Raw genomic sequence first — 27,450 nt, 5'->3', positions numbered from 1 at the left:
TCTGACATGCTCATGTTTCATGTAATGATGCTCAGACAAGTCCCTCCTCTTCCTGTGACCACTTCAGGTAAACTTAAAGTACATTAACGGTAAAAAATGACTCATATTCTCACATGAAGATGCTGATCTATAGTTCATGGTCATAAAGAAGACACGGTAAGATCGTAACATGACCTGTGATTTATGCATTAGAAGCATTTAAACTATCACTATATGGCACATTTAACCTAAATGAGTGCTTTTTATTGAAGATATTCTAATATCACTGATGCTAAAATGAACAAATTTCACCAAAGAAATGTCATAATAACACCTACATCTGTTTTATGGACAGAAGAGGGAATAACAGATACCTGAATTGGACCTGTTGTGCACCAAAAATTGATGCACAAAAACATAATTTCCTACATTATTGTAAGTGCATTGAAAGCTACTTCACATTCCTTATATGGCTAAACATACTTGGGCAATGATTATGATCAAATAATGCCTTAATTTCATTTCTCAGATCAGATTTAAGTCATATAATTCACATATTTCTGCCTGTGCAGACAATATACGCACTCCAAATGTGTGTTTTCTTTTTACAATAATTCTTAAATTAAGATATCAGACAAATACAACTACATCTTAGAGGAGATATTAAAAGAAATATATCAATAATAGGCAATAAAAACACTATATAGAATAATAACTTCCCACATACAGTGAAGTCTCTACCTTAAGTATAATAAATAATATATAATGATAACATACCTGTTGTGTTTTATGCATAATAAATAATATATAATGATATATAATATTACCTGTATTATTATTGTTTATATTGGGTCAGGTTTTTTTTTTCGACCAGCTTTCCAAGTCTGGCCGTGACGTCACGCGCCGTATCCCGAGCGCTCCCCTGAGCGCGTGGTCCTGGTCGCGAGCACATGGAAGTGAGGTCGAGATTTGTGTCTGTGAGTCGCGCGACTGATCATCAGAATAAAAAGAGGAATATAAAAGCGATAAAAGCTGCAAGACTTGAAGCGGTAAGAGCTCTTTAAGTGTCTCCTGTCGAATGCATTCATCAGTTTATAAACTAATTGTTTAATTATAGTGATTAATAGAGCTGATGATATGAAGTTAAAGCTCTTTATCTTTCAGTGTAAACTTGATTTAAAGGGAGTCGCATGTGTGGATGTGAACGACTTTGCAGAATGAATGTAAAACTATTGTTATCTCAGGACAAGTGTTATATTTCCGTCTCTATTGTGTCTGTCCAACTCCTGCTAAATACTGCTGGAGATGTTTGCATGCATGCTCCTGTTTGTCTCTTTGTGTGTTTTTATATTGTAGCTACACTACTATCTACTTTCCTTTTTATTCTCCACGGAGTACAAAGTGTAGAGCTGCTTCCAGCATTTGTTTTATCTCTGCTGTCAGTACAGTGATCATAACAAACACATGATGATAAAAGGCATGTGTGATAGCATCAGGTATAGTGCTCACAGCTCCCTTATTCTGAATTTATGAGCTTGTTTTATGTGCAGCTTTGTTTGTGTGCAACAAAAAGAAGATTCTATATATATATTTTTTTTTGCATGCATATAAAAGCAGAGAGGTAGAGCCACACTGAGACATGCGGGAGGACCTTAAAAAAGATGGGATTAGTAGTGCAGTGGGTTCATTGTGTGGTGCTTTCTGGGTGGGCAGGATGGTGTATTGTGAGAGAGTTTGTGCTGTAACTGGCTGACCTGAGTTCAAGCCTCCATGACAACGTGCATCCACCCTGCTGAAGTTTTTGTCCAAGAAAAACACTGAAACCCTGTGTGGAGGTGATGTCATTTTGGCAAAGAAAAAAAAAGAATCTGCAGGGAGGCATTTTACGTTAAAACTGGGCTCGAATGTTTTGTACGTGTCTTGGTTACAAATAACCGCTGCTTTTTAAACCTCATTTCTGTGGCTGTGATTCACTGGAGTTTACCCCAGTTCTCACTCTGATGGTTAAATGTCTTCTCACCTGCGAAACACCCACAGAAATCATCATGCTTCCTGGGTCATGCAGGGTCTCTGGAGAGCCTTTGCTTTTTTTTTGCATGGGACACCGACCCGGGTGATTTATACGTGTAAGAAGTTACCAACAGTCCCTTTAAAGTATTAAAAATAAGGTACTCAATGGAGTAAAATCTGGAGAGCCCTTTCTTTTTTTGTTTGCAGAATGATTGCTTGCATAGATTATCGATTACCAACTGCTCCTTTAATATTTCATACTTAATAATTACATGAATTGACTTCAACTTTTCACATTCATACTGGCTCAGCAGCATCAGGTAGAATAACTATTCTACTGTACCTGATGTATAATCAAGGTGGCTGAAACTAGTCCCAGTTTTTGCCTCTAATGCAGTGGTAGAACGTAACTAAGTACGTTTACTTGAGCACAAATTCGAGGTACTTGTACTTTGCTTGCGTATATTCTTGTAATGCCGCTTTCTACTTCTACTCCACTATATCTCAGAGGGAAATATTGTACTTCATTAAAGTTACTTGACAACTTTAGTTACTTTACAAATTAAGATTTTTGCAAACAAAACATACAAAGAGCCTCTATTAAACTGAATATATACAAGTTGAGCTGAAAAGATTAGTCAATTAATACAAAAAAAAAGACAAAAATTGTATGGTTCCAGCTTCACAGATGTGATTTTCTGTTTTTCCTTTAATTAAATTGAATTAAATTATTGAAATTTATTTTAAATAGGTTTGCAAATCGATTCAAATATTAAATTGCGATTAATTGCAAATTAATTGCACATTTTTTATCTGTTCAAAATGTACCTTAAAGCCAGATTTGTCAAGTATTTAATACTCTCTTGTTTCTCTTGTAACTGAGTACTTTACAGGGGCGGCTGTGGCTCAGAGGGTAGAGCAGGTTGTCCACCAATTGGTGGTTCGATCTCCGGCTGCTCCGGGTCACATGTCGATGTGTCCTTGAGCAAGACACTTAACCCCAAATTGCTCCCGAAGGCATAGCCATCGGTGTGTGAATGAGTATTGAGATTAGATCCTGATAGGCAAAGTTGGCACTTTAGCAGCCTCTGCCATCAGTGTATGAATGTGTGTGTGAATGGGTGAAGGCTGACGTGTAGTGTAAAGCGCTTTGAGTGGTCGGAAGACTAGAAAAGCGCTATATAAAGGCCAGTCCATTTACCATTTACAGTGTGGTATTATTTATGGTATTGGTGGTACTTTGACTCAGTTGTGTAGTGGAGGGTTCTAGCAGGTTGCAACCACCTATCAGTCAAAAAGCCATTGAAATATAGGAGAGTATGCCCACATCCTTCTCAGGAACGTACCCATCGACCTAGTAGTACACCCACCTCATCATCGACCACTACACCACTGCTTTTACTACAGTTAAGGATCCGAAAACTTCCTCCCCCACTGCTCTCATGTATTTGTGTCACAGGGCGAAGTAACCGTCTGTCTTAAAGATAAATAAGCATAGATACAAACAACACTTATCACTGCTCTGACGGTATTTCCAGAATCCTCAAACACTCTTTTAACCATGTGGATAGAAAATATTTTCAACTGCTGCACAATAAAAAAAAAGATGATTAACTTGTAACTATTATTTTCATTGATATTTTTTCGATTAGTTGTTTGGTCTATAAAATGTCAGAAAATGGTGAAAAATGTAGATCAGTGTTTCCCAAAGCCCAAGATGACGTCCTCAAATGTCTTGTTTTGTCCAAAGATATTCAGTTAAGTGTTATAGAGGAGTAAAGAAACCAGAAAATATTCACATTTAAGAAGCTGGAAACAGAGAATTTTTACATTTTTTTCTTAAAAAATTGACTTAAAGCGATTAATTGATTATCAAAATAGTTGTTAATTTAATAGTTGTCAGAAAGTAGTTCAAAAAGGAACATCACAATCACAAATGTCTTGTTTTGTGTGACCAACAGTCCAAAACACAAAGATATTCAAGTTACAGTGATGTAAAACTGAGAAAAGAAGCTGGAAACAGCAAAATATTTGGCATTTTTTGCTTAATAAATGATGATTAAGTGCAGATTTGGGCTCTAAATGTTGTACTTATATCATGTAAAAACCATATTTAACATTTAAACATGAAATAGCAGTGACAGTGAGTCTTCTGAGAGAGATATTGATGAATACAGTTGAGTCACGTCCATACGTATTTGCTATTCCTCGAGTAAGGAAGGGAATTTTCCTTTCTGCGTTGCTATGATTACATCAGCTCTCGGCTCGTCTGATACTTGTACTCCTCGTTGGAGTGGTACCACAGTAAATGTTGTGTATCTTAGAGATCTGTGTGTTTTCCAGTCAGACTTATTACTCTGAGCCAAACTCCGCTGCCTCGCCACAACGACTGCATACATACTTCTCAGATACTTTAGAGGCCCAGGAATACATGGAGGTCTGCTCTTATGTAATCTGTGCTTTTCAGAGCTGGAATAGATTAAAGCGGTTCATACTCCTGAAGTCAAGACTCGCCAGCCAGACTTTTCTTTCTCTCTGGCCGCGTCTCACTTTACAGCATCATTATTATCACATGACATCACTTTCCTCTTTCGGACTACGCTGCCTCATTTGCATGCTCTGTTTCTGTCTCTGAGCTGTCAGTGTGTTTTTTATTAGCGGTGTCCGACCTGTGTTGGGCTGCCAGAGTCTCGCGCCTGCACAGTGTTTTTATTTCACCACGTGAGAGTATCTCCAGGAGTATGTTGCTGAGGAATGTGACACGTGTGCTCTTGAATGCAACACCACCACATATTTAACGTGGAGCCGAAGTTTGATTTTTTGTGTGTCAGGAAATATCCACTACTGTGCATATCTTCACATTTTTCAAACCTTTTTTTTGGACATATGTGTTGAATTAGCATGTAGCTTCAAACCTCTGGGTTCTGTGGTGCCTAGCGACTGCAGTGTGTGTAGTGTAAAAACACTGATACAAGCACACATAGCACTGGTTAGCAATTTAAGCTGCCTGTCCCTTTTACAACATTCAACATTTGGGAGGACACATCGTGCTATTAAGTTTGTATTGCACTGGGAAAGTGGAGGCTAGTTAGCCTAGTTCGCTAACATTAGCATTGATTCCCCACTAAACGTTACTTTTCGTTTATTTCAAAGCCTGCCCTCACACACACCATAGACTGTATATAAGAAGTGTCCATGACGTCACCTATTGGTTTGTGGATTGCCGTTTTGAAGCCTCGAGTTCGGCATTTTTGCTGTCGCCATCTTGGTTTCCTGCAACCAGAAGTGACACCAAAGGGTGGAGCTAAGTGCAACCGAACATTTTTAGGCAACCAAAAAGGTTATAATTAACTTTCATGAAGTGAAACCACACGGTGAAAGTTCTAAGACGAAAACACGGACAACTCCCAGACTGGACAACGCCGTGGTTGCGACCTGTCAATCACAAGGTAGCCATGCCCTAAAGCATCCTCTGCTTTATGGTCTATTTGACTCTAAATGGGACCATAATTTACTAAATGAACATCATGCTGTATTGAAGAAGACTTGAAACTAGCGATTGAGACCATAAACTCATGTTTACAATGTTTACTGAGGTAATAAATCAAGTGAGAAGTAGGCTCATTTTCTCATAGACTTCTATACAATCAGACTTCTTTTTGCAACCAGAGGAGTCGCCCCCTGCTGTTTATTAGAAAAATTAAAGTTTAAGACACTTCAGCGTTGGCTTGACTTTTCAGATCCGGAGGTTGCCGCCTGGTTTGCTGTCTCGCTTGAATAGGTCCAGCTGTGGTGATGGCAAATGACCAGCTAACGATGTTGGCACCTATAAACCTGCTAACTGCAAATGTACTTGAGATCAGTAGCTGACTTGTATGTTTTTCTCAGATTTAAATAAGTAAGCAGACCTTTGTCCTATATGGAGCCTCAGAAAGAGAGTATTTGGAGCAGTATAGTGTGGGGCGCTCCTCACAGCCATGTCTGGCTGTTATGTAACCGTATTAGTCCCTCTGGTGAATGATGTCATCGGCTAACCTCACATGCTTTTTAAATATACAACTTGATAAAGAAAATGTACACATTCAAAAACTCCAATTTAAAAACTCATTTAAAACTTTTCTTCCAACTTAGCACTCAGTAAAACCCGCTTTACCTTTCCTCTATAAAGGTGTAGCTTTTCACTTTCATAACCTCATACTGTAGAAGTCAACTTTCAGATGCAGCACTGAATACTGGAGCTGCTCAGCCCTGTTTTTCTATTTGCATGCAGGGGACGTCAGTGCATAGCAGAGTGTGTTGTCATGTGCAATATTGTACCGACGGTCCTCATCAAAGCTGGACGCTGTCGCTGGATTAGAGCTAATTCTCCTACAGGAGTTCCCCGTCAGACCTCCATAGAGGAGGCCAGCAGGAGGGCAGCGTGCTGAAGCCAAGTCCTGGTGGAGGAGAAGGAACGCTGCAGTATATAGATACAGTTGAAGGAAGTTCAAATGTGACATAATTATCCTTGGTATTTAGCTGTAACTGATTTTATTCCCGTGTTTAATTCACGTCACATGAGAGAGAGGCGTATAGAGTATATGTATATAAAGCAAGGAATCTGTGGCATGTGTGAAATCGTACGTTCCTGTTAGATTTGTGCGCGATAATAATGTTTGTTTTGGTATTCAGCAGTAGGACATAGCTGAGATGTTTAGAGCTGAAATAATTGCCGGATTAATTAATCAGTCAATAGAAAGAAAATGGATTGACAACCATGGGAAAAAGTGACAAATATTTGTTGGTTCCAGCCTCTTAAATTTGAAGATTTCCTGCTTTTTCTCTGTTTTGTACATCATTATAAAGAAAAACGTTTGGTTTTAGAGCAATTTGAAGATGCCACCTTGTGCTCTGGGAAGATTTTTTACATATTTATACATTAAATAATAAGAATAATCATTAGCTATATCCCTACACTCTTTAAGATGGACTGGCTTGGCGTCATAGTTTGGATTCATGGCTCTGGTTGCACATTAAAAATACCATGAATACCAAGTTTGTATTTTGGGACTAAACATGAGAGTCTGTAGTGTTGAGTTTCAAGAGACAGGCGGTGTGCAGCAGGAGTAGAAGTGTGCCCATGTTAAAGAGGAATAGAAAAAAAAGATCCAAGGACTCACCAATCCGTGTCCGTGCGCATTAACATCTCCCTCCAGAAAAGGAAGTATGTCAATCAGTCACGCTGATGTCCAGCCTTGAGTCGCTCCGTACCAGTGAATGAAACTGATGTCATGTGACCTTCTTTATGCATCCGGACTGAACTCAATGTTCCTGCAGTTTTAAAACTGAATACATGACTAGAAAATGACCTGATATCGTCACAGTCGCTTTTTCTTTTATAAATATTCATGCTGTAAAGCAATTAGTTGAGGGACTGCTCTCGTGCTATTCTGCCCCTTTAGCCACACCAGCGGTCTGACTTTGGTCCAGACTGAATTATCTCAACAAATATTGCCTTTCACAGAGATTTATGATGCACAGATCAATCCTAAAGACGTTCAGAGTTATACTGTATTGGATGGATTCACATGAACTTTGCTATCATGTCCTCCTGCAGGATTAACTGTATTAACTTTGGGGATCCTCTTGACTTTTCCTCGAGCGCCATCATCAGGTAAAAATCACAATACTACAGTTTATCACTAAAGAGCTACAAAATTAATGACATCCAGCCTCCGCTGTACTTTGTGTTTAGTAGTTTTTATAGTCCCGTTCACAGCTGAATGAAGCACCCCCAGGGTATACTGTAAATACAGCGGCAAGCTTCGAGACAAACTTCCCTCTCTCCGGTGGAAACAGGAATTGTCTTTTTGTAACCATGGTTTCGTATCATCGTAGCATCTTTCAGACGCGGCAACCTACTGTAAGCCTATGGAGAGAAATAAAACTCCAAAGCTTCCTAGGTGGCATTTCTTTGGTTGCTTTTGTAAATATCTTCTCATATATCTACAGGGACTGTTGCAAAAACTAACACTCCACCTCGTCTACCATGCTGTAGACTAGACAATGGTAGGCTATATTTGATCCTAAATGCAATGTATTTATAAGTTGTTAAAGGAACAGTGTGTAGCATTTCGGAGGATCCATTAGTAGAAATAGAAAAGAGTATTCATAACTGTTTTCATTAGTGTATAATCACCTGAAACTAAGAATCGTTGTGTTTTCGTTAGCTTAGAATGAGCCCTTCATATCTACATAGGGAGCGGGTTCTCTTCACGGAGTCCGCCATGTTGCTCCGACAGGTTTGTACAGTAGCCCAGAACGGACAAACCAAACACTGGCTCTGGAGAGAGCCTTTCATGTTTTTTCGTTACCTGAAGGCCACCGTAGTTGTCCGACACGCTCGTGAAAATGCGGTAACGTGAGCCAGAGAGTGCAAAACTGTGGTACCGCCAGCTGCCATCTGACTTCTGTTGCTCCTAAATTAGTGTTATTATGGTAAGGATGGCCTGTGAGTGATTGGGCGTTACCACATTTTTGCACTCTGCGGCTCACATTTTCGCCGTCTTGGAAAGGGAAGAGTGAGCAGAGGGGAACTCAATTGGTTGCAATCTGCAACCACACCGTTAGATGCCACCAAATTCTACACACTGTCCTTTTAACGTCTGTATTACAATATTGAATGTTTATCTTAGTTTGAGCAGTTTACATATAAATGTTTGTACAGGTAGTCGCACTATAGTCAAACTATTTGTACGGAGCGTCTTCGGTGACGAACACAAGACGGCATAATCCGCTTCCCACTAATTGGTTTAGGATGGCACTATGGCGGACCCTCCACGCCAAAGTGCAAACAGAGTGGAAGTGGGTAGTGGGGGGCCTCAGTCTCAGAGTTACCTCACCCTCATTTGGAGCAGAAACAAACTTTAACCATAAGCATGCCACGTAAAAGAAAAACCATCTGCTAACTATCAGACATCTAAAACGCTCCTCACAGAACCAGAACTACAACATTTCTATTAAAACGTTGTCAGGTTTTTTATTGATTTTTGTGGTTGAAATAAACTAGTCCACATCTGTTTTTACTAAGAGAACGCAGTCTAGCGTGTACTTTAAAAAAAAAATATTGTCAAATAAAAATACCTTTACGCTGTGGAGGACTTAGTTAGCTCTCAATAATTAGTCTCATTATTATGTGTGTGTCTTTAAAAACTTCTTAAACTTTAGCTCCAAAGACATGACTTCATCTTTAACCTCTTGAACCCAACGTGAATTCCCCCATGTTTATTCACAGAAAAATGAGAATAATCCCACATATTCTGTTCCATTGAAGCTTTGTCACACTGATATTAATACACAGACCCATGACACTGAGTTTTATGGCCAATACATCAAATGGAAAATTGTACATGCCGTGTGTTTTCTCCGTGTAATTCACTGAATGGATTTAATGGATTTCATCGCATGACATCTTTCTTGCTTCCTCTGCTCGCTCACAAGTAGCCCGGCACAGTTTACGCCACCGATTGACACACCGCTATAAACACGCAGGAGGTCGCCCATCAATCATAAGAGAGAGAGAGAGGAAACGTGATCCCCAGCTGCTGTCAGACAGGTAGACGTCTGGTCGCTCACACCAAACAGTCACACTCAAACGGTGGCGAGGAGGGAAACATCAAACCTTGCTCCACTTCCCGGGTTCTCCGGGTGAGATGAGTCACACTCGGCAAACAACGTGTTTGATTTTGCTGTCTGTTCACCTCAGCCATGGAGAGAGAGAGAGAGAGACACAAACTGTTTGACTGACCTACATACTGTGTTTATGTGTCCTGCTGCAGCCGCCGTGCTAGTGGAAGGACTTTGAGTTTGAAAGGAAACATGCCCACACGTTTAATAATCATTGTTGAGCTGACAGAGCGGAGGAGGAGCGAGAGACGGATGGGCAACTTTTGTTTGCCCGCGGCGGTGAAGGGTAAAGCCCACATGTGTTGATGCTGATGCATGCCAACTCTTTGCACATACAATGAGTAATCTGACATGTTACCAGAATTACAACATAAGCCCTTTTCATACGTGGAAGCTGTTACGTTGGTGGCTTTTTTGGCATTCAATGGCTCTTTGTTCCCTACCTGGGATGAATCTGAGGTCATGAGACGGTTACCAGGGCTGAACATAAGAAAAAAAAACAAAAATTTGCCTCACAAAATGACATAGACAAATGAGGTCAGGATGATCCTGCATGTTCTTGCCAGAAACCTTTGGATCTGTACTGACATGAATGTGGAAGCTGCATGTTTTGATGCAGTGCCAGTATATCCAACAACCACACCTGTCACAGCTTTGTACAGTTGGTTGGATTAAGAGTAGGACTATCATCTTCATGTGAGATAAATGTCACATAAATCGCAACCAAAAAAACGGAGATTGGTGCAGCTGGTTGTGGTGAGTCAACTTGGACAGATCTCTTAAATCTGTACATATTTTGTATCGACGTTAAAAAATATGCAGCTATTTTTGCAGCTTTCATCTTGATATTTCGCTTGTTATACTTTTTAGGGCAAAACAACAAACAGAAAGTAAAGCCAGACTTATGAATGAAGTGAAACAAAGTGGCAATGCAGTCTGATTATCAAGCTATCATTTATTTGCTGTCATGCTGTTGCCTATGTAATGCGTTTTGCTGCATATTCATATAATAAGCAGTTGGCATGATGCAGAAAAAATTAATTTGATTTCCCTCTTTGCATGGGAAAAATGAATGGAAACACATTTTTATAGACTGATCCAACATGACAGGAACATCAGACACAAACTTAAAGCTCAATCATTGATGTTTGTGGTTCATTAAAGTGATATTAATGTCTTAATGCATAAAAAATGAAATTTTGTTGCTGCAGGTTTTTACATTAATCTAACAGCATTCGTTACGAATGCTACGGCCACCTCACTTTTATTTATCAAGCTTTATTTGCAGTATTTTTGGTGTCAATATCAGCTCTTTTTCTGCCTATAATTCCAGGCTGATTCATCCTTATTTATTACAAAGAGAAGCCGACAGTACAACACAGGATCACATGTTACCAGCAGAGTTCACAGCGCAGTTTAATGATCATTAAAGCACCGTTGATGAAATATTAATGGTGTCTTGTCAGTGCCAACTCTCTCCATCACTCGTCAGGGGTTGGAGGTCAGGCTGCCGTCTGTCTGGCAGAATTCATCAGACTGATTAAAAGGTTAATGTGGCTTCACTCCTGCAGCGAGACCGGCGTGGTTGTATTCGTCGTATTAAGTGCAGAGGTGAGATCCTCGGGTTGCAGGTCGTTCCATCTTTAGGTGGGAACGGCTTTCTCACCTTTCCTCTGTCTTCTCCTCTTTGTTGTGTTAGTCAAAGCGGGCTGGTGAGAAAGTGTGAAGCAGGCGGCTGTCGTTACGGTGCGTTTAGGTGTCACAGGACATCCTCTGACACCTGGTCTCAGGCCGCCTCGGGTTGTGTCACTCAGGATCTCCAGTTGTCTGTCTGGATGAATAGAGGCAGGAGAGCTGAGGGAGTATGCAAAGTAACGCATCGTCTCATGACAGAGGACACACATTATAGAGGTTTGTGTTTACAGTGACATTTAACGCTTTTGTGCATCGCCTCCAAATGAAATCGCTGGATTGATTCGAATTTGAAGCATTTTAAAGTACATTGACTTCACACTTGACGGAGCTCAGCGGGTCTGCCGGGGGAGCCTTGAACACACTGATCCCGCTCCCTTTTGATGTGCTGACTGTCTGTCCCCGGGGTGGTTTTGATTGCCTCTTTACTCCCCTCCTATGTAAGTCAATAGGAGCCAGCTTGCCATCTGTGGGAATTGATACCTCTGCTGAATCATACTATTAAAGTGCTCCTCCATCTTCCTTTCCACTGTCTCTGCCCGCACCCTCTCACACCGACCTCCCCTCCCCCTCTCCCTCCCTCTTTCTGAGGGGACACGTCTTATCTTACTGCTGGAGATGCATGAGACGCGTTTGCCAACTGGGGCTAAGGCCGCGTTCATGACTGAAAATAGACTAGTGCATTACCAGGAGGTGCTGGTACTGGTGAGAAGATGAAATACGGACATCATAGTCTATTTTTAATGATACACCCATGCCTTTTAATGCTTATAAGATGCCTCTCCACTGAGGTTTAGAGAACTAAAAGACAGGATTTGTACAACTCTGGAAAGTTATCACGGGGCAATCCTTATATCACTACTTTCTTATTATTCAATATAATCATATCATTAGCCCAGTCACCAGAAAAAAATTGCAAGTTTCTGCAAACCACGGGATACATTGGTTTCTGAACCCCAAAATTATGTTTTATAAATACATCAGCCTCATATCACTCTTGCATAAACGCTCAGTGCCACGTGGTTAACGTTATGAAACGATTGGTTAGGTTTAGGCAACAAAACTACTCGATTAAGGTTAGAAAAAAGATCATGTTTGTGTTAAAACAGTAACATAACAACTTAACAATGCAACGTAACAACGTAGCGTGAAAATGCAACGTAACAACGTACTGTAACAATGTACTGTAACAACGCAGTGTAACAATGTAACGTAACGTAACAGCGTAACGTAACAGCATAACGTAACAGCGTAACGTAACAACGTAACTAGTGCAAAAAATAAATTAGCAGACTTTCTTACGTAACATTACTTAACAAGTCAATACTGACTTTTGGTTTCACACGGGACACAAGCAACACAAGCACCACCCGCCCTTAGTGGACTTTCGCGCTTGTTATACTCGTTATTATACCGCATAAATTTCAATATGCCGTTATACTACGTCACTTGCTCTAACCGAATGCAAAAACGTCGACATTCAGCGTATCGGTGTCTTGCAGAAACGTCTTATGCCAACATTTTTTTTCAAACAAAAATGCCAAATATTCTCAGTTTCCAGCATCTCAGATGTGAGGATTCGCTGCTGTTCTTCGTCACATATGATCTTAAAATAAATATCTTTTGGTTATTTGGACAACATTAGACATTTGAAGTAGTTACCTACAAGGGCTGTGGGAAATTATTCTGGCATTTTTCACAGTTTTCATTTTAAAGAAAAATCAATTAATTGATTAATCGAGACAATGATTCCTAAAGTACTGTATCTCTAATTTATCTTTGTAGTTGGATAATTTTTTCTGGCCCCTTTTATCCTCTAAGGCAGTAGATACCAACCTATTTGGCTTATAACCCCTTTAACATGAAACAATGTCTACTTCGAACCCTTTTCACCGGTTGCAACCAGTTCAAGCGACTTTATTTTATTTTTAGACGAACCGAACAACTAGAAAAATGGCCAGAAATTAGAGGAAAGTCTAAAAAACATAACTTTGTGTAGCTGTAATATGTTTTTTTTAATGGTTCTTCTTAATGATCTCGTGACCCCTCAGATTTATCTTTCAGTCCCTTGTAGCGGTCCGTTTCACTGATTTTTAATGAACACATCAGTCACTACTGAATCACTCTTACAGTCAAACTCAAATCTAAGTCAAGCTGAAGTTGTTTGGTCACTCGGTAGTAAAGCAGCCCTCAAAACAAATGTTTATTTATTGGTGGGATTAACGGCACGTGGTAAATTATTCCCTGCTCCTCCTGTGTCACTGTTTAAAGTTATTCTTGGAGGACAGTTGTGAAAACATGGATAGTGACAACAGAGGAACAGAAGCTGCAGCCAGCTGACACCTCCAGCTTCTAATGGAGATACAGTGTGAGGAGGAGGAGATTTTGTGCCACTGCTGACTTGTCACTGCGAGCCCAGCAGGCTCATCCTGCTCCTGATTAATGGAGCTGTCTGCTGGGCCTCGCAGGGGAAAGGCAGGGCTGTTTTCTCATTCACTGAAGCCCCCGTTTATTTGCCCACAACAGATGGGCCCCCTGGGGCCCCCGGCTCGTTTGCACCTTATGCGCTCAGCATCCTTCATCTTAATCAGTGAATAGGTTCCTGAGCACAGTCACCTGACCTACAGGTGACCTCCGAGACTTGTCCTCCTTCTCAAAGTTACTCCACTATCGTTGTCCGGTATATTTCCTTTTTTTCTGTCCTCACTCTGCAGGAGGACGACACTCCGGCAGAGTGACAGATCTAACGCTGCCGTCCTACAGAGTCTTTAATGTCTCTCAGGCATTCACATATATGTTTGTGCAGAAGTTCTATTCATGCTTCTACAGTTTGTCTTCTACATAATAAGCAACACTAATCATTATAATCCCATTTCATGTCCGCTTTAAAGGGCAACCTGGACATATTTGGGGACTGTTCCCACGTAAACTATGCAGCTCATCTTCCACACATTGATGTATACAGCTTTTAAATGAGGTAAAAAGAGACAGGAGAGTTGGATCTTTAGACTTCGTTGGACTTTATTGATCTCTGGGGGGGGGGGAATTTTGTGAAATAGGCATTAACGTAACATAATATTGATTCGTAATTGATCAGCGCTGCCTAGTTTGACCATTTGCTCGGAGTTCATGAGTGATTGTAAGCTGGCTCTCATAGACGGCAGCTGGACATTAGACCTCAGATCAGCTCTTACTGCTTGTTTTCCTCCGGTCTGAACACCGGAGAACAGAGAGGCACATGTATTTTTTCAGGTTGCCTGTTTCACGTACTACTGTCACGATATAGCGAGCGTTTTATAAAAAGAATCTCGCCTACTTCAGCTTTAAGCCTAGCCATGTAGCTTTTTCCTAAACCTAATTGTAGTGGTTTTGTTGCCTAAACCTACAAAGCGGCTGTATATGTGACGAGTTGGGATGAGAACGTGTTGGTTCTTCTCCTTTGTAAACCTCCCAGCCTTCTCCACCATATGTAGATATGATATATTTAATCTATCGAGGATTATATTTCAGCAGCGTCTCAGACAGTAACAGCTTAGGTTCAAGACGTTGTGAGTGGGAAATGAGGAGCATGTGGTCGATCCAAACACTCTACAAGTAAAACAGCCAATTAAACATTTTCTGGTTTCAGTGTTTTTGTGCCAGAATGTGTTTTTTTCTTCTTCTGCACTTGTACTTGTAAATCTAATCATCAGCTTCTGCCAAATGAGACAAATGCAGCACCAGACTGAAGCGTCTGTGCTCCGCCATCGTGTCTCCTGAGCCTTTCATTCACACAGCAGATTGTCTTTGTTTGTCTCAGAGTCAAGATGAATTCTACATCTTGGATGGAGAAGACAGCTCTGAAAAACTCCCTGTTAATTCTCACAAATGTACAAATCCTTTTGTTTTAACCCTCCGATTTGAGACTTGAACATGTCTTATCCTCCTCCTCTCTCCTCTGTGGTGACATTGGACATTGTTTCTTACTTCCTGCTGATGGCTGTTTCTTTTCACTATCGGGGCGAAGCAGAACAGGACTTTTTCAGTTGCTGCTGATTCACCACAGATTAGATTGCTGTCCCCAGGCATGAGATTGCTTGGTTTCGCTCTGTAACATTACATGAGTCATTTATAGTATAATGCATGCCATTATACATGGGTGTTTTGAATATAAAGGAACGGCTCTTTTATGTTTTATTACATTTTATTACATCAAGGCTGTGTCCAAAGCATTTGTGACAGATTTAGCTGATCACATTTGGTAATAGCTTCCTTCCCCCTGATTATTTTCTTTCTTTTTTTGCACTTAGTGGGGTGTTTAACAGATGCTTCATTAGCTAGATCTCTAAGTCTAAACTGATTTAAGGATTAAGAATAAGAGAGAGGAGTCAATCCTGCTCTCATAGCTCTTTATTCTTTACTGCTCACTTGGCTTTCGTTCTTTCAATCCTGCCTCCCTTTTTTTTTTCCCTGCAGCCAGCGCACATCTTAAATATCGCCAAAACTCTCTTCCCACACCATTTTGGCTCAGCGAGGCTTCATATTGGCTGGAAAATGTCACAGGGGCAGTTTTGGTTGCACTGCTACAGAAGGAGGCAGCTTAAAGCTTAAAATCCAACAGATTTTCACACCTCTGACACCATTTGGCATCCACTAAATACAGGTGACAGCAGGGTTAATTGTTGTAGCTCTCCGCTCTCTAACAGCACCTAGGCGGTTTGCAATGATAACGTTGGCAGATTTACCACTCAACATACTTTAAGTAATTTTTAAAACAGTAGCTCCTTGATTTCACACAGAGGCAGACATTTTTCTAGCCAGCAACCGTTCCCTTTATCAGCTAGATAACTAGTTCTCCATGAGTTGGTTGAACACTTTGTCTCCTGCTTTGTTGCCAGCTGACTTGTTTTAAAAGAAGATCTCTTAAATAGGCGCTTTATGGCTACATACCTCATGATATTTTGCTGAAATATAACAAATACAAGGAATTTGCCTTGGTGTTTTGGTGCAGAACAATAAACACAGTGAGAGAAATTAAAAGGATAAAAAGCAAGTACTGCAAAAGTCAAGAATAAGACATTTAAAATAGAAAAATTGACAATAAAAATATGAAAAATATTATTAAAAAAACATGTAATATGTGCTAAGAGCTACAGTTTGTGCAGGAATGTGCAAAATATTGACCAAGAATATGCAAAACTTTACAGTATAAAGAATATGTGCAGACTGAGGTTAAAGGCTAAAAGTCATCATCGTCACCAGTTGATGATCCACGCATGTAAATAAAGAAACGGCGTTATTGTTATATTGCAGTAGAGCCTGTTGCGGCGCATTTCCACTAGATCCAGTGACGGAGGGCGTCTCAACGCTTTCTATTCATCCTTAGCGGACGCTAGTAAAACATCCGCCTAAAAAGTACTGTACAAGAGTAAAACAGAATTATTTCTATCGTCCGAAATGGCCTGTGTTAAACAACGAATATTATAAATATAACACACGAGTTTCATCTCTTTGCTTCTATACTCTTTGGTAACGCTCTGATAGGTTGCTATAGTTAGCCAGACATGCTGACAGAGCAACAGAGCAAATAATAAACTGTTTAATTAATTCCTCACACTTTCACTCCTGTGTTTTTGGTTTTCGAAAAACTATAAAAAAGACACCACCCCTCCAAACACCATTTCGACATGCAGAGAAATCCAATGTTTGACAGACCTAGTTACGGTTGCTAAGCTGTGATTGGACAATCACTGTTCGGGGGGAGGGGTTTAGAGAACGGTCAATCAATAAAAATAAAAAACCTTTCAAGTACATGCCTTTGTACACCTCCTTCTTTTGTGATCGTGAATGGTGCGTTCGCTCGCAGCTGATCAGATGGTTCTTTGTCTGTAATACCCTCACATGGTAAACCAGCCCACCTCCGTTTAATCTCTCTGGGCCCGAGCCAACTCTAAATGCACAGATCGCCTCTTTTCACAGAGACAGCAGCGTCAGCAGGGCTGCGCTTCTCCGCTGAGCCCCCCGCGCTAGACCCCCGGGTCCCTGCCTCCCATCATGCCCTGAAAAGGAGGTCGAACCTGTGGGAGCGGCGCTGTAAAAGTGGCCTGGGACTCATCAGCCGCTGGAGGTGTTTTGTCTAAAGCTTTTTCATTCATTTACTCTGCTGTGTGAGTGTGCCTTTAACTTTAAACAAGCAAGGGGCCGACGTGTAAATATTTAGCCTTCCATGTTTGAGCGAGTTCAAAGGCGGCGGAAGAAATGAATGGCAGCGAGGAAGGGGGCGGGGTGGGGATGTAGGCATGCCCCAACTTCAACCCAGATAAAAGAAGCTGAATTAAATGTCCGTAAAAAAACTTCACAGCTAAAACTACAGTTTCATTGTGAAAGGGCAGCAATTAATCACCAAGCCGTCTTTAATGTAGGACACCAGAGTTTCCAGTTTTTCCCCTGGAGTTTCCCACCACCAGTTGTTGATTAATGGGCCTCAGATTTAAACTCCACCGTCCTGTAAAGCTGGGTTAGCTATTGGTTATTCCTCAAATTGACAGGCATGCTGGGATGTGTGAGAGAGAGGGCCTGGACGCAGGGTGAAAAGTCATTAGGTCATTTTAGGCAGGCTGCTGGTGTCCACTGTCTAGACTGGTCAGAAAGGTCACGACCTCTGTTAAAAGTGTGAGAGAGGAAATGTGATGCAACGTCCTCATTTTGTCTCCTTCATGAATATAAAAATCCCACGTGAAATGAGGACAACCTATTCTCTTCCCCTTAGTGTGTTTACCTCGGCTGAGCAGTAATTATCCCCCGTTATTGATACTGTATGTGAGTAAGACTTTTCATCTTCTGGATGTTAATTTGTCATGTGTCACTTTGGTATCTTTCAAGCCTGGACCGTTTCTGTTCTCAGCATGCAGAGCTTCAGCTGCTGCCCTCTGGCACACAAAATTCCTTGTGACATTTAGATAAATCAGATATATATCTTCATGATCTGCGGCATCGGATGGTTCACGGTTGGGCCGACCAGATGAACTGACATCATGGAAAATGTCAAAGCTGTCAGTGGAAAAGAAATTAACTTAAAAGTTCTCGCAAATAAATTTTTTAGTTAGTTTCAAGTTTGGAGTCTTCTTTTGAAAAGTACAGTACTGAGATTTTGAGGAGAGATTCTGGGAACGGCTCCTGTTTGATACCACGTAAAGTGGTGCACCGCGCTTACTTTACCGAGGATGTCTCCCCGATCTGTGACAGATGTCATCAGGCCTCTGCCAACCTACATGTGCTCTGGCTCTCTCCGTCCTTGTTTAACCTCTGGACAATGATTTTTTTAATAACTTGTCTGAAATACTGGGCAGAAACCCTTTCAGTGCTTTCTTTGTGGTGTCAGCCACTTAAATCGCCTTCACTACTTTACTGGCTATAGGAGACTGGTTCTGATGAAGTGTGAATCTCCTGCACCTGCGTCTCATACACATTGGATTCAGGACGTGCTCTACTTTCTTAAATTGGAGAAAATAAGACTTTCTCTCCAACGAAGGTCCAATGCATTTGTCAAGGTCTGCGGCCCCTTTCTCTAGTACATCAAGAATACTAAGATTTCAGATATTCCAACCTAGGGCTTTTTTTCCTCGATGGAAAAGATGTTGTCACTCTTCTCCCGACTGGCTTCAGCAAGAGTTTGATTGACAGATGGTTCATCCAGTCACCTGCCACGTACTTTTTTAAAGTGCCCGCCCTTTTCCAAACAGTTTCCAATGACGGCTGCTCAGATGGTTCTGTGCAACAAACCACCTGGCGGGTCAGGTTAACGAATGTCCAGCAACACTTGTCAATTTCCGCTCGCTACATGCATATGGCCTTTTTAAAATAAACTTCCGTCTTCACAGGAAACAACTTGGTTAGGTTTAGAAAAAGATTGTGATATAGGTTAAAATAGAATGGAAGTTACGTGACAAATAAATCAACGTTGACTTCTGGTTTCACACGGGGTATGAACAGCAGTCCTAGGCAAGTCTGATGTTTTTTGACCCATCGATCCACCCCGACCTCCTCCCTACATGACGTTTGTCGCTCTTTATACTTCCTGGTTCACTATTAAGTGGATTACATGCAAATTGATTTTGTGGGATATACGAATTATAGTGCATTACTTTTCAAATTGTGTATTAGAACAGTCTGGGCAACGTGCGCACAAATATGTGCGTGTGTTATTGTTCCCGGCCTAGCGGGGTCGGTGCCCACTTCTTTATAAAATGACATTTCCTTGTTCGTTCATGGCACATTATCGTATTTGTATTTGATACAAATGTTGTATAATCCTGTAAAACTGCAATAAAAAAGGTTTAAAAAAAAAAAAAGTACATCGGCGGAAAAAGTCTACCAAAATGTAGTGGAGTAGAAGTATAAGTACAGTATAGTATAAAATGGAAATACTCAAGTAAAGTATCTCAAAATTGTACTTAAGTACTTGAGTAAATGTACTTTATTGCATTCCACCACTGAAACTGCATTTAAACCTGAAAATGAAACTGAATTAGGATTTGTAGGTAATTTCTCTGCCTCTGCACTAAAGGAGCTACGAAAGTGGAAAGACCCAAATTAAATGTCTGTCCTGACTTTCTGAGAATGATAATGGTGTCATTCTTACCGCAGGAAATAAACACTGCGAATCGTTATGTGAGGCCCGGTTGTTCAGTTATTGGATTTGTGTGAGACATTTCTCAATGACTGGAAGTGAAGATGAAAGAAGAATAAACAGGGTGAAATTCCATGAATGTGGTGGAGAACAGACAGTCCTATATCAGCGTGACGATCTCTGTGTGTAGGAATCATATGCTTCTTCTCTTCCTGCGTTGTATACCAATTTCACACAAATGTACTCGTTTTTAGAGGAAGTCAGAGGAACAGTGCACACTGTGCTGCTGCTTTATCAAGTTGTGTAAGTATGTGACCCAGTGTGACCTGGACGTGACCTAAAATCTGACTTTTGGCTGCAAAGTTTTGTCTTTCACAATTACAGTTACTGTGTTTAGCTTGACTTTTTCTGCTTTTGTAAATCTCAATCTAGTTTTTGACCTTTGACCCTGTGAAGTCAGAAAGGCTAGTTAGGTTTGACTTGAGTAAAAGTTACTTTTAGTCGAAGTTTTGTTGTATTGCCTGTTTTATTTATTGGTTATAGTGCTGCAGTGAGTTCATAGTTACTTTTCAAATAGCCCGGGTTATCCTTAAAAATAAAAAGTAGGGCTCCATCTAATGATTATTTTCATTGTCGATGAATCTGTTGATTATATTCTGGATTAATTGATTAGTTGTTTGGTCTATAAAATGTCAGAAAATGGTGAAAAATGTCGATCAGTGTTTCCCAAAGCCCAAGATGACGTCCTCAAATGTCTTGTTTTGTCCACAACTCAAAGATATTCAGTCTACTGTCATAGAGGAGTAAAGAAACCAGAAAATATTCACATTTAAGAAGCTGGAATCAGAGAATTTAGACTTTGTTTTTCTTAAAAAATCACTCGAACCGATTAATCGATTATCAAAATAGTTGGCGATTAATTTAAAAGTTGACAACTAATCGATTAATTGTTGCAGCTCTAATAACATGTTAGTCGACCCTACTGTACTGTCAATGCACTGTATTATATAAAACTCACATGATCAACTCTGCAGCAGCACAACCATCTCCAGTTCTCTCCCGTGACGCAGACGCTCGGAAGTCATTAATCGTTTTTCATCTTTTTATCTGTCCTTCCCGTCCCATGTGACGTGAACAGAAGCGTATTGAGGAAGTCACTTAATTGAGGAAGAGTCATGTCTGGGAGCCAGTTGAAAGTTGAAACTAGACGAGGAAGACTTTGTCAGCGGAGACAATGAGCAGTTAAGACCAATGAAAGTCTTGTATTTAGCTAAATCTTAGAGAATATGAGTGAACAGACAAGAAGTATATGATGCTTAAAGGAGTAGTTTGTGAAGTTTTGATCATTTATTTATGAGGAACAAAACCACAAACTTTATTCAGTGTGTTTTAGTGTTTGATAAACGATAGATTCAGTCTGAATATCACCTATAACAGTGGATCTCAAACTTTTTTCCAGCCAAGTACCCCCTAACCAGAGCAAAAATATCTTTGGTAGAAAAAAAAAAATGCTTTTTTTTTGCGACAGTGGAGAGTTTACGTCAATTAACGATTGCAATATTGATTGATTGACTATAAAATGTGGTTTATTAAACTTACATTTACCTTTTTTTTTAACTTCGTATAGTGTAATCATTTTAGGAATTATGCATGACTGATATAATAATATAATAAATGTATTTATTTATACAGCACTTTTCAAAACAGATGTTACAAAGTGCTTCATAAGACAATAAAAGCTGATAAAGTAAAAAAAAAAAATAAGGTAACATATCAATAATAATGAAGAAGCAAAACAAGGTGATAAAAACAAATAAACGTGTATATAAATGTGTATAAATATATGCACGCATACACAAACGGATGTATACCTACATATACTGTAGATAACCATACACACATGCTCTGTACACATGCTTCACCGCGCATATGCACATAAATAGACATATAACATTGGGACCTTATAGCAATCCCCAAAAAAAATGTGTTTTCAAAAGGTTTTTAAAAGTGGATACAGATTTAAATGCTCAAATCTCTACAGGAAGTGCATTACAGAGTTTTGGATTTCTTCTAAATTAACATTTTAAAGAAATCAGACGTAACCCCTACAAGACTCCAAAGTACCCCCATTTGAGAAACACTGACCTATGATTATAATGATATGCATCTTCTCACAGAAACTTGGAAAACGTAACTTTGAACATGTCTTCAGAGGACAGAACAAACTAATATCTTAGAGTGTGTTTGAATAATGTTTGAGTGGCAAAAAGATTTATGTTTTTAAATGATCATTCATGCATTATTCATCTCCTGTTGTCTATGCAGTAGGAATCTACAACCATGGTCACTATTTCACTTTCATTATAGATGCAGCTCATGTGACAGATCTTCTATTAAGAGGAAGTTGAGAAGTGCAGCGCTCCGCAAACGGACGTGAAGACGTTTTACACATCTCAGCTAGTTTCACTTGAGATCCCGTGTCTCAAATATTAAAGGATTGTTGACATTCCTCACGTGTTGCATTCACAAAAAAGAAAATTACAGCTTCAGAATGAGTGCCAAGTTTCTGCCCGTCTTCTTTAATGTGCAGCGGATTCATGAAGGACCATCATTGTTTTTAATTAAGGCCGTTTAAGCGTCGTAAGTCCTCCAGGCTGAATGCTCCCGTCTCACTCCTCTTTGTCCTCGCTCCTTCAGAGGAAGAAAAAAAAACATTCATTCTGGATTTGCACCTGTTGAATGGAGCGTACGTCTTCCCCGTTTTACGTCTTGGATTTACAACCCTCAGCTGGAGGGACGACCTTTCACTCGGCCTCTATGGGAGAGCCGCAGCAGCTGTGATGACTTCACTGGCTCCTGGTGTAAAAAGACGTCGAGGACGGAGGAGGAGGGTGGAGGCTCTCCTTGCTGCACCTTGAACCTGATAGCCGCTTGATTTGACACGGCGCTCCGTCAGCTGTTAGTTTCTATCCGATTGATTTCAAAGAAATAAAAAGGTGTATTCATTTCTCCTTATGGTCTCATTTGTATCTATTCATGCGAGTGAAAGACGGGCAGGAAGAGACCACTGAAATGCCCCCCAGTTTCTCATATGTGTGGTCTTTGGCAACAGAAAATGGGCCAGCAGCTGTGTGAAGAGAAACATTAGCAATGCTGACTCATTACAAAGAGTAGCTGAAATATCTGTGCCAATTTATTTCTGGTTTTGGCAGAGAAGGACGTAGCACACTTCCACTGGATAACAGCGTCTCAGTATGAGAGGAGAAATCTCCGCTTTGTAAATGGATGATTTTAGGAAGTGCTCCATTACCGAGCGGCTCCTCTTCGCCTGCTGGCTTTCCTCTGGAGCAGCTGTCGGTCAGCGTGTCAGTGGGTAAATCTCTGAACACTAATGAGGCTGGAGCTCTTGAGGAAGGCCTGGCCCTGAACTCAGCATCACGCCGTGCGAGGTGACGAGGTTCCCCCGCTGCATTCGATGTCTGAATATTACGGACGCCACATAAATTCTGTAAACGAGTGCGTTCATGTGCAGCTTTGCTAACAATCTTTTCTGACTAAAGTGTATGGAGATCTCACAGGGTGGTGATCAGTGAGCTCCGGGTGGTCTTTCAGACCCAGAAAAGTCCAGGTCAGACCTTTAACCTCCCTACAGGATTGACTCTGACGACTGTTGCCCTCCTGTTTGTCACTCCGGTCAAGAGGTTTCTCGGGTAATGAGCTTGTCGTCGATGAAAGATGGGTCGCAGATCGTCGTCGCCGCCGCTGCTGCCGCTAGCATCGACGCGGCTGCACATTCCTGCTGGTTCACGTTACAGTGGAGATGTGAAGCAGCTGGAGTTGGACGAGTTTAGTAACTGGTGACTCAAAGGGGCTGACGATGCTTTCATTCAACGAGTTGGAAGCAGCTCGTTGCAGATCTAATGTCCTCCATGACGTATTCACCAGTGAAGTGGATTCATCAGGGTGAAGGCTGACTTTAACTGAATGGCTTATTATGAGACTAATGCCTCTTTCACACCATCGACCAGGGTCGTTGATTTGACCCATGTTCAACCCCAACCAGTCTACATGGTTAATCCCTGGTCATGGCAATTCAGATACGACCTGGGTCACAACCCGCCAGCAATGCATACCAATTGGCTCAGGTGCTGGAAATGGGCGGGGGGTTGCAGGTCTGGAGGATTACAGCGAAAGGGGGATGATATCAATGAGTGCAAAAGCATAAAATGCCACAGAATGATGCGTGCTTTTGGGATAATATGGTGTAAATATAATACATACAGCATTCTTACCTCAATGTTAACCTATAATATACTACAGTTCTCAACCACCGTTTGTAGCTATACCTCTGAAAAGTAATTCACTGTATTACGTATGTATATATCACAAAATCAATTTCAACGTAATCGTGAACCGGGAAGTATAAATAGCGACAAACGCCATGTAGGGAAGAGGTCGGGGGGGATTGGTGTGTCAAAAAACACCGGACTTTCGCACCAGGAGACCGCTGTTCGTGTCCCATGTGAAACCAGAAGTTGATTTATTTGTCGCATAACTTCCATACTTAAATTACGCCACTTCTTGTGTTATTCTAACCCAAACTACGATCTTTTCCTAAACCTAATGAAGTAGTTTTATTTGGGAAAGACTTGAAATTGACACGTGCGTCACGTGTTGCTGGACATTTGTAGGAAAACGCACAAGAAATTTGTAATAAAATCATACGAACTGTCGTATGAGGATATACTGTGTTACGTGGAGCTTTAGTGTGTGCAAAAACTTTACAGTAGGCCTTTCTATCAATCAACACTCATCCTTCCTCTGTCTATCTGCAGTACCCATTTAGCATATTCGACTACATTGTGCTGTCTAATATGATAATATACACTTACAAAAGGATTACATACATTTACGAAGACTGAAATGTATGTTTCATATACCACTATATGTGGCTAGTTGGGATGACAATGAGTCAGAACAACTGTGTCGTGAATTTGGCTTCCTTAAAACACAGTAGAGGTGAGCACAGAGAGCAGGAGGAAACTGAACGGAGGTGTGAACAGGCTGACAGTCTGCAGAGGAACTGTGTGTATAAAAGGTGTGGTGGATGGAAGAGTCAGAAATTGTAATTTATTGCTTTATTTAAGAAGACAATGACTGTTTGGGTTTGTTTAGGGCGGCCCCCTGTTAGTCAGCTTTATGCTTTTCGTTTTGTTCTTAGTCAACTAAGATGTCTTTAGTCAATTAGTCATTTTTTAAGTTGAATTACTTATTTCCAAGAAACTTATGAGCTCATCTCTGGTAAACAGAAGATTTAAAGTGGTGCCTTTGTGTGATTCTTTGCGGAGAAACTCAGTTTTACAGATATGTTGATTAATTCAACGAATCGATTAGTCGATAAAATCGTTTCAGTGTTCGTCAACTGAGAATTTCTTTGGTCGATGACGGTTATAATAAAAGGTGTGGTGGACAGAAGAGTCAAAAATTGTAATGTATTGCTTCATTTAGAGAGACAATGACTGGCAGCTTTGTTTGGTTTTGTTCCTCTCGTACTTTTAGTATTTTTTTTTTTCGTTTTCCTGCACATTCTTTGGCCCTCTGATCATATTCCACCTTCAGATGTTAACATTAAATTTGATGTTTGATGTTGAGTCCAGGCTAATGTTTTGCTTTTACTACTGAGAAATCCTGCTGGTATCGTGGCATTAGAGTTTTTTTTATGGAACGGCAGCCAGCCAGTTCCCTTTGTGACCTATTGTAGACGAGACTATCCCTCGGAGCGCCGTTGTTATCAAGTGACCTGGTTTAATCAACATCAGATGAATGGGATTTCCCACAGCAGACCAAAGTCACAGCGGGAAATGTCATGAAAGCTCTCCTGCATGCCTCAGTGTTTCAGCAGCAGCCAGTTTGGTTATCATGTATAAATAGCAGCGGTGCATAAATGAAAGTGCAGAGGAGATATGAGTGTGCAGCCATAAGAGCCGCTGCTCCACACTAAAGGTACATGTGACTGAGCGGATTCCATCCCAGCGCCGGTTTTAGCCGGGCCGCGCTCGGATACCAAACCTCCACAAATAGTGTGGGATCACGTGAGTGTGCGCCGTGCCAGTCGGGTCGTGCTGGTACAACCTCGCCCACATTTCTTTTAATTCTCTGTCAGCCCCCTGGAAATACATTTTCTCTCACACGTGGCGTCCCTGCTTTTTTTATTACAGCTGCCCAAGAAGTCAACCTCTGTGTGAACCGCATACTGCTCCTATTACGGGACAGTGATGGAAGCACCAAATCTGGCAGCAGCAGAGAGACCTTTTTAAGGTTTTCACTTTGTGTTGGTTTTCACTGGAACATACCTGGATTTGATTTATTTAAAGGGGCACTCCACTGATTTTTCATTATGGGATATATTTGATCCTGTGTTTTTGTAGCTTTCCCACACTGGGGACTAAAAGTCAGGATATCTTGTCCTCATTCTTTTTCGAATCTGTCTCTCACAAGTCCCCCAAACATTTTGGGAGTAAAATACTCAATAAATGGGAGTAGGCTGCCTCTTTAAATGCAACCCTGTCTCCTACAAAATTGCGTTTCCCTTGAAACGTATTTTCTCCCAGATTACGATCACAGCTTTAAACAGTGTTAAACACAAAGGTAAATGTAAAAATGGAAACACAACAAAACAAAAGAATGTAATAAAACTACTTGGTTATGTTTAGAAATAAAAAAACCATCATGGTTTTGCTTAAAATGACTAAGAAATTGAAACAAAAGGAAAATGGTACAAAAGTAGTTGGTTTAAGTTTAGTGAAAAAACATCATGGTTTGGCTTAAAATGGCAGTGTTTGTTACGTTATTAAGATGCGGGCGTGAATTGAAATAAGTGAACGTTGACTTTTAGTTTCATATGGGACACAAACCAGCCCGTTCTCATTCCCAGGGCGTCAAATACCGAGGCTTTGTCACGGCCGTCGGTGTTCGGTACCGCCGCACACAGCACCCTATTAACCAGGCTTTCTATTAACTGTAATGTAAACCCATCCATGACAACAGTAAATGTTCAGAGAAAGTGCACCGAGAGTGTGGTGACGTAGTTTAAAGAGCAAAAAGACACTCCCAGGGAGGGCGGGATACGAGGTTGATGGGTCCAACAAACACAAGGATTTCATCCAGAAGGCCGCTGCGTTGCGTTACAATCAGCTGTTCGTTCGTGTCCAATGTTCACAACGTTCAGAGTCATTTTCACTGTACAAATGTAGTCACTCAAAGTTTTTCCTAAACTGAACTATAGTGGTTTTGACGCCAAGGGGCGGTGTGATCTTGATCTCCTCCCTACGCGGACTTCCACGGACTATGTTTAGAAACGTCAAAAACAAGCGTAATCCACGACAAAATACGTTTCCCTTGAATCGTAATTCACAATGCAGTTTTGTTGTATGGGAACGTCATTTTTAGGAGACAGGGTTGTTAAAGGAGCAGATCATTTTAAACCTTTTATGTCC

General features: G+C 40.7%; 1 long non-coding RNA gene across 1 annotated transcript; it reads left to right on the top strand.

Annotated features, from left to right (window-relative positions):
* The first annotated feature begins 12,380 nt into the window (after positions 1-12,380).
* On the top strand, positions 12,381-26,751 carry LOC119480441. The gene is made up of 3 exons (XR_005204928.1): positions 12,381-12,422; positions 13,507-13,508; positions 26,668-26,751. It is a non-coding gene; the product is annotated as an uncharacterized LOC119480441 (long non-coding RNA).
* Positions 26,752-27,450: the final 699 nt, after the last annotated feature.

Source organism: Sebastes umbrosus, chromosome 21 (assembly GCF_015220745.1).
Source record: "Sebastes umbrosus isolate fSebUmb1 chromosome 21, fSebUmb1.pri, whole genome shotgun sequence".
NCBI lineage: Eukaryota > Metazoa > Chordata > Actinopteri > Perciformes > Sebastidae > Sebastes > Sebastes umbrosus.
Note: the sequence above shows the minus strand (reverse complement) of the source record. Positions and strands in the feature narration are given on the sequence as shown.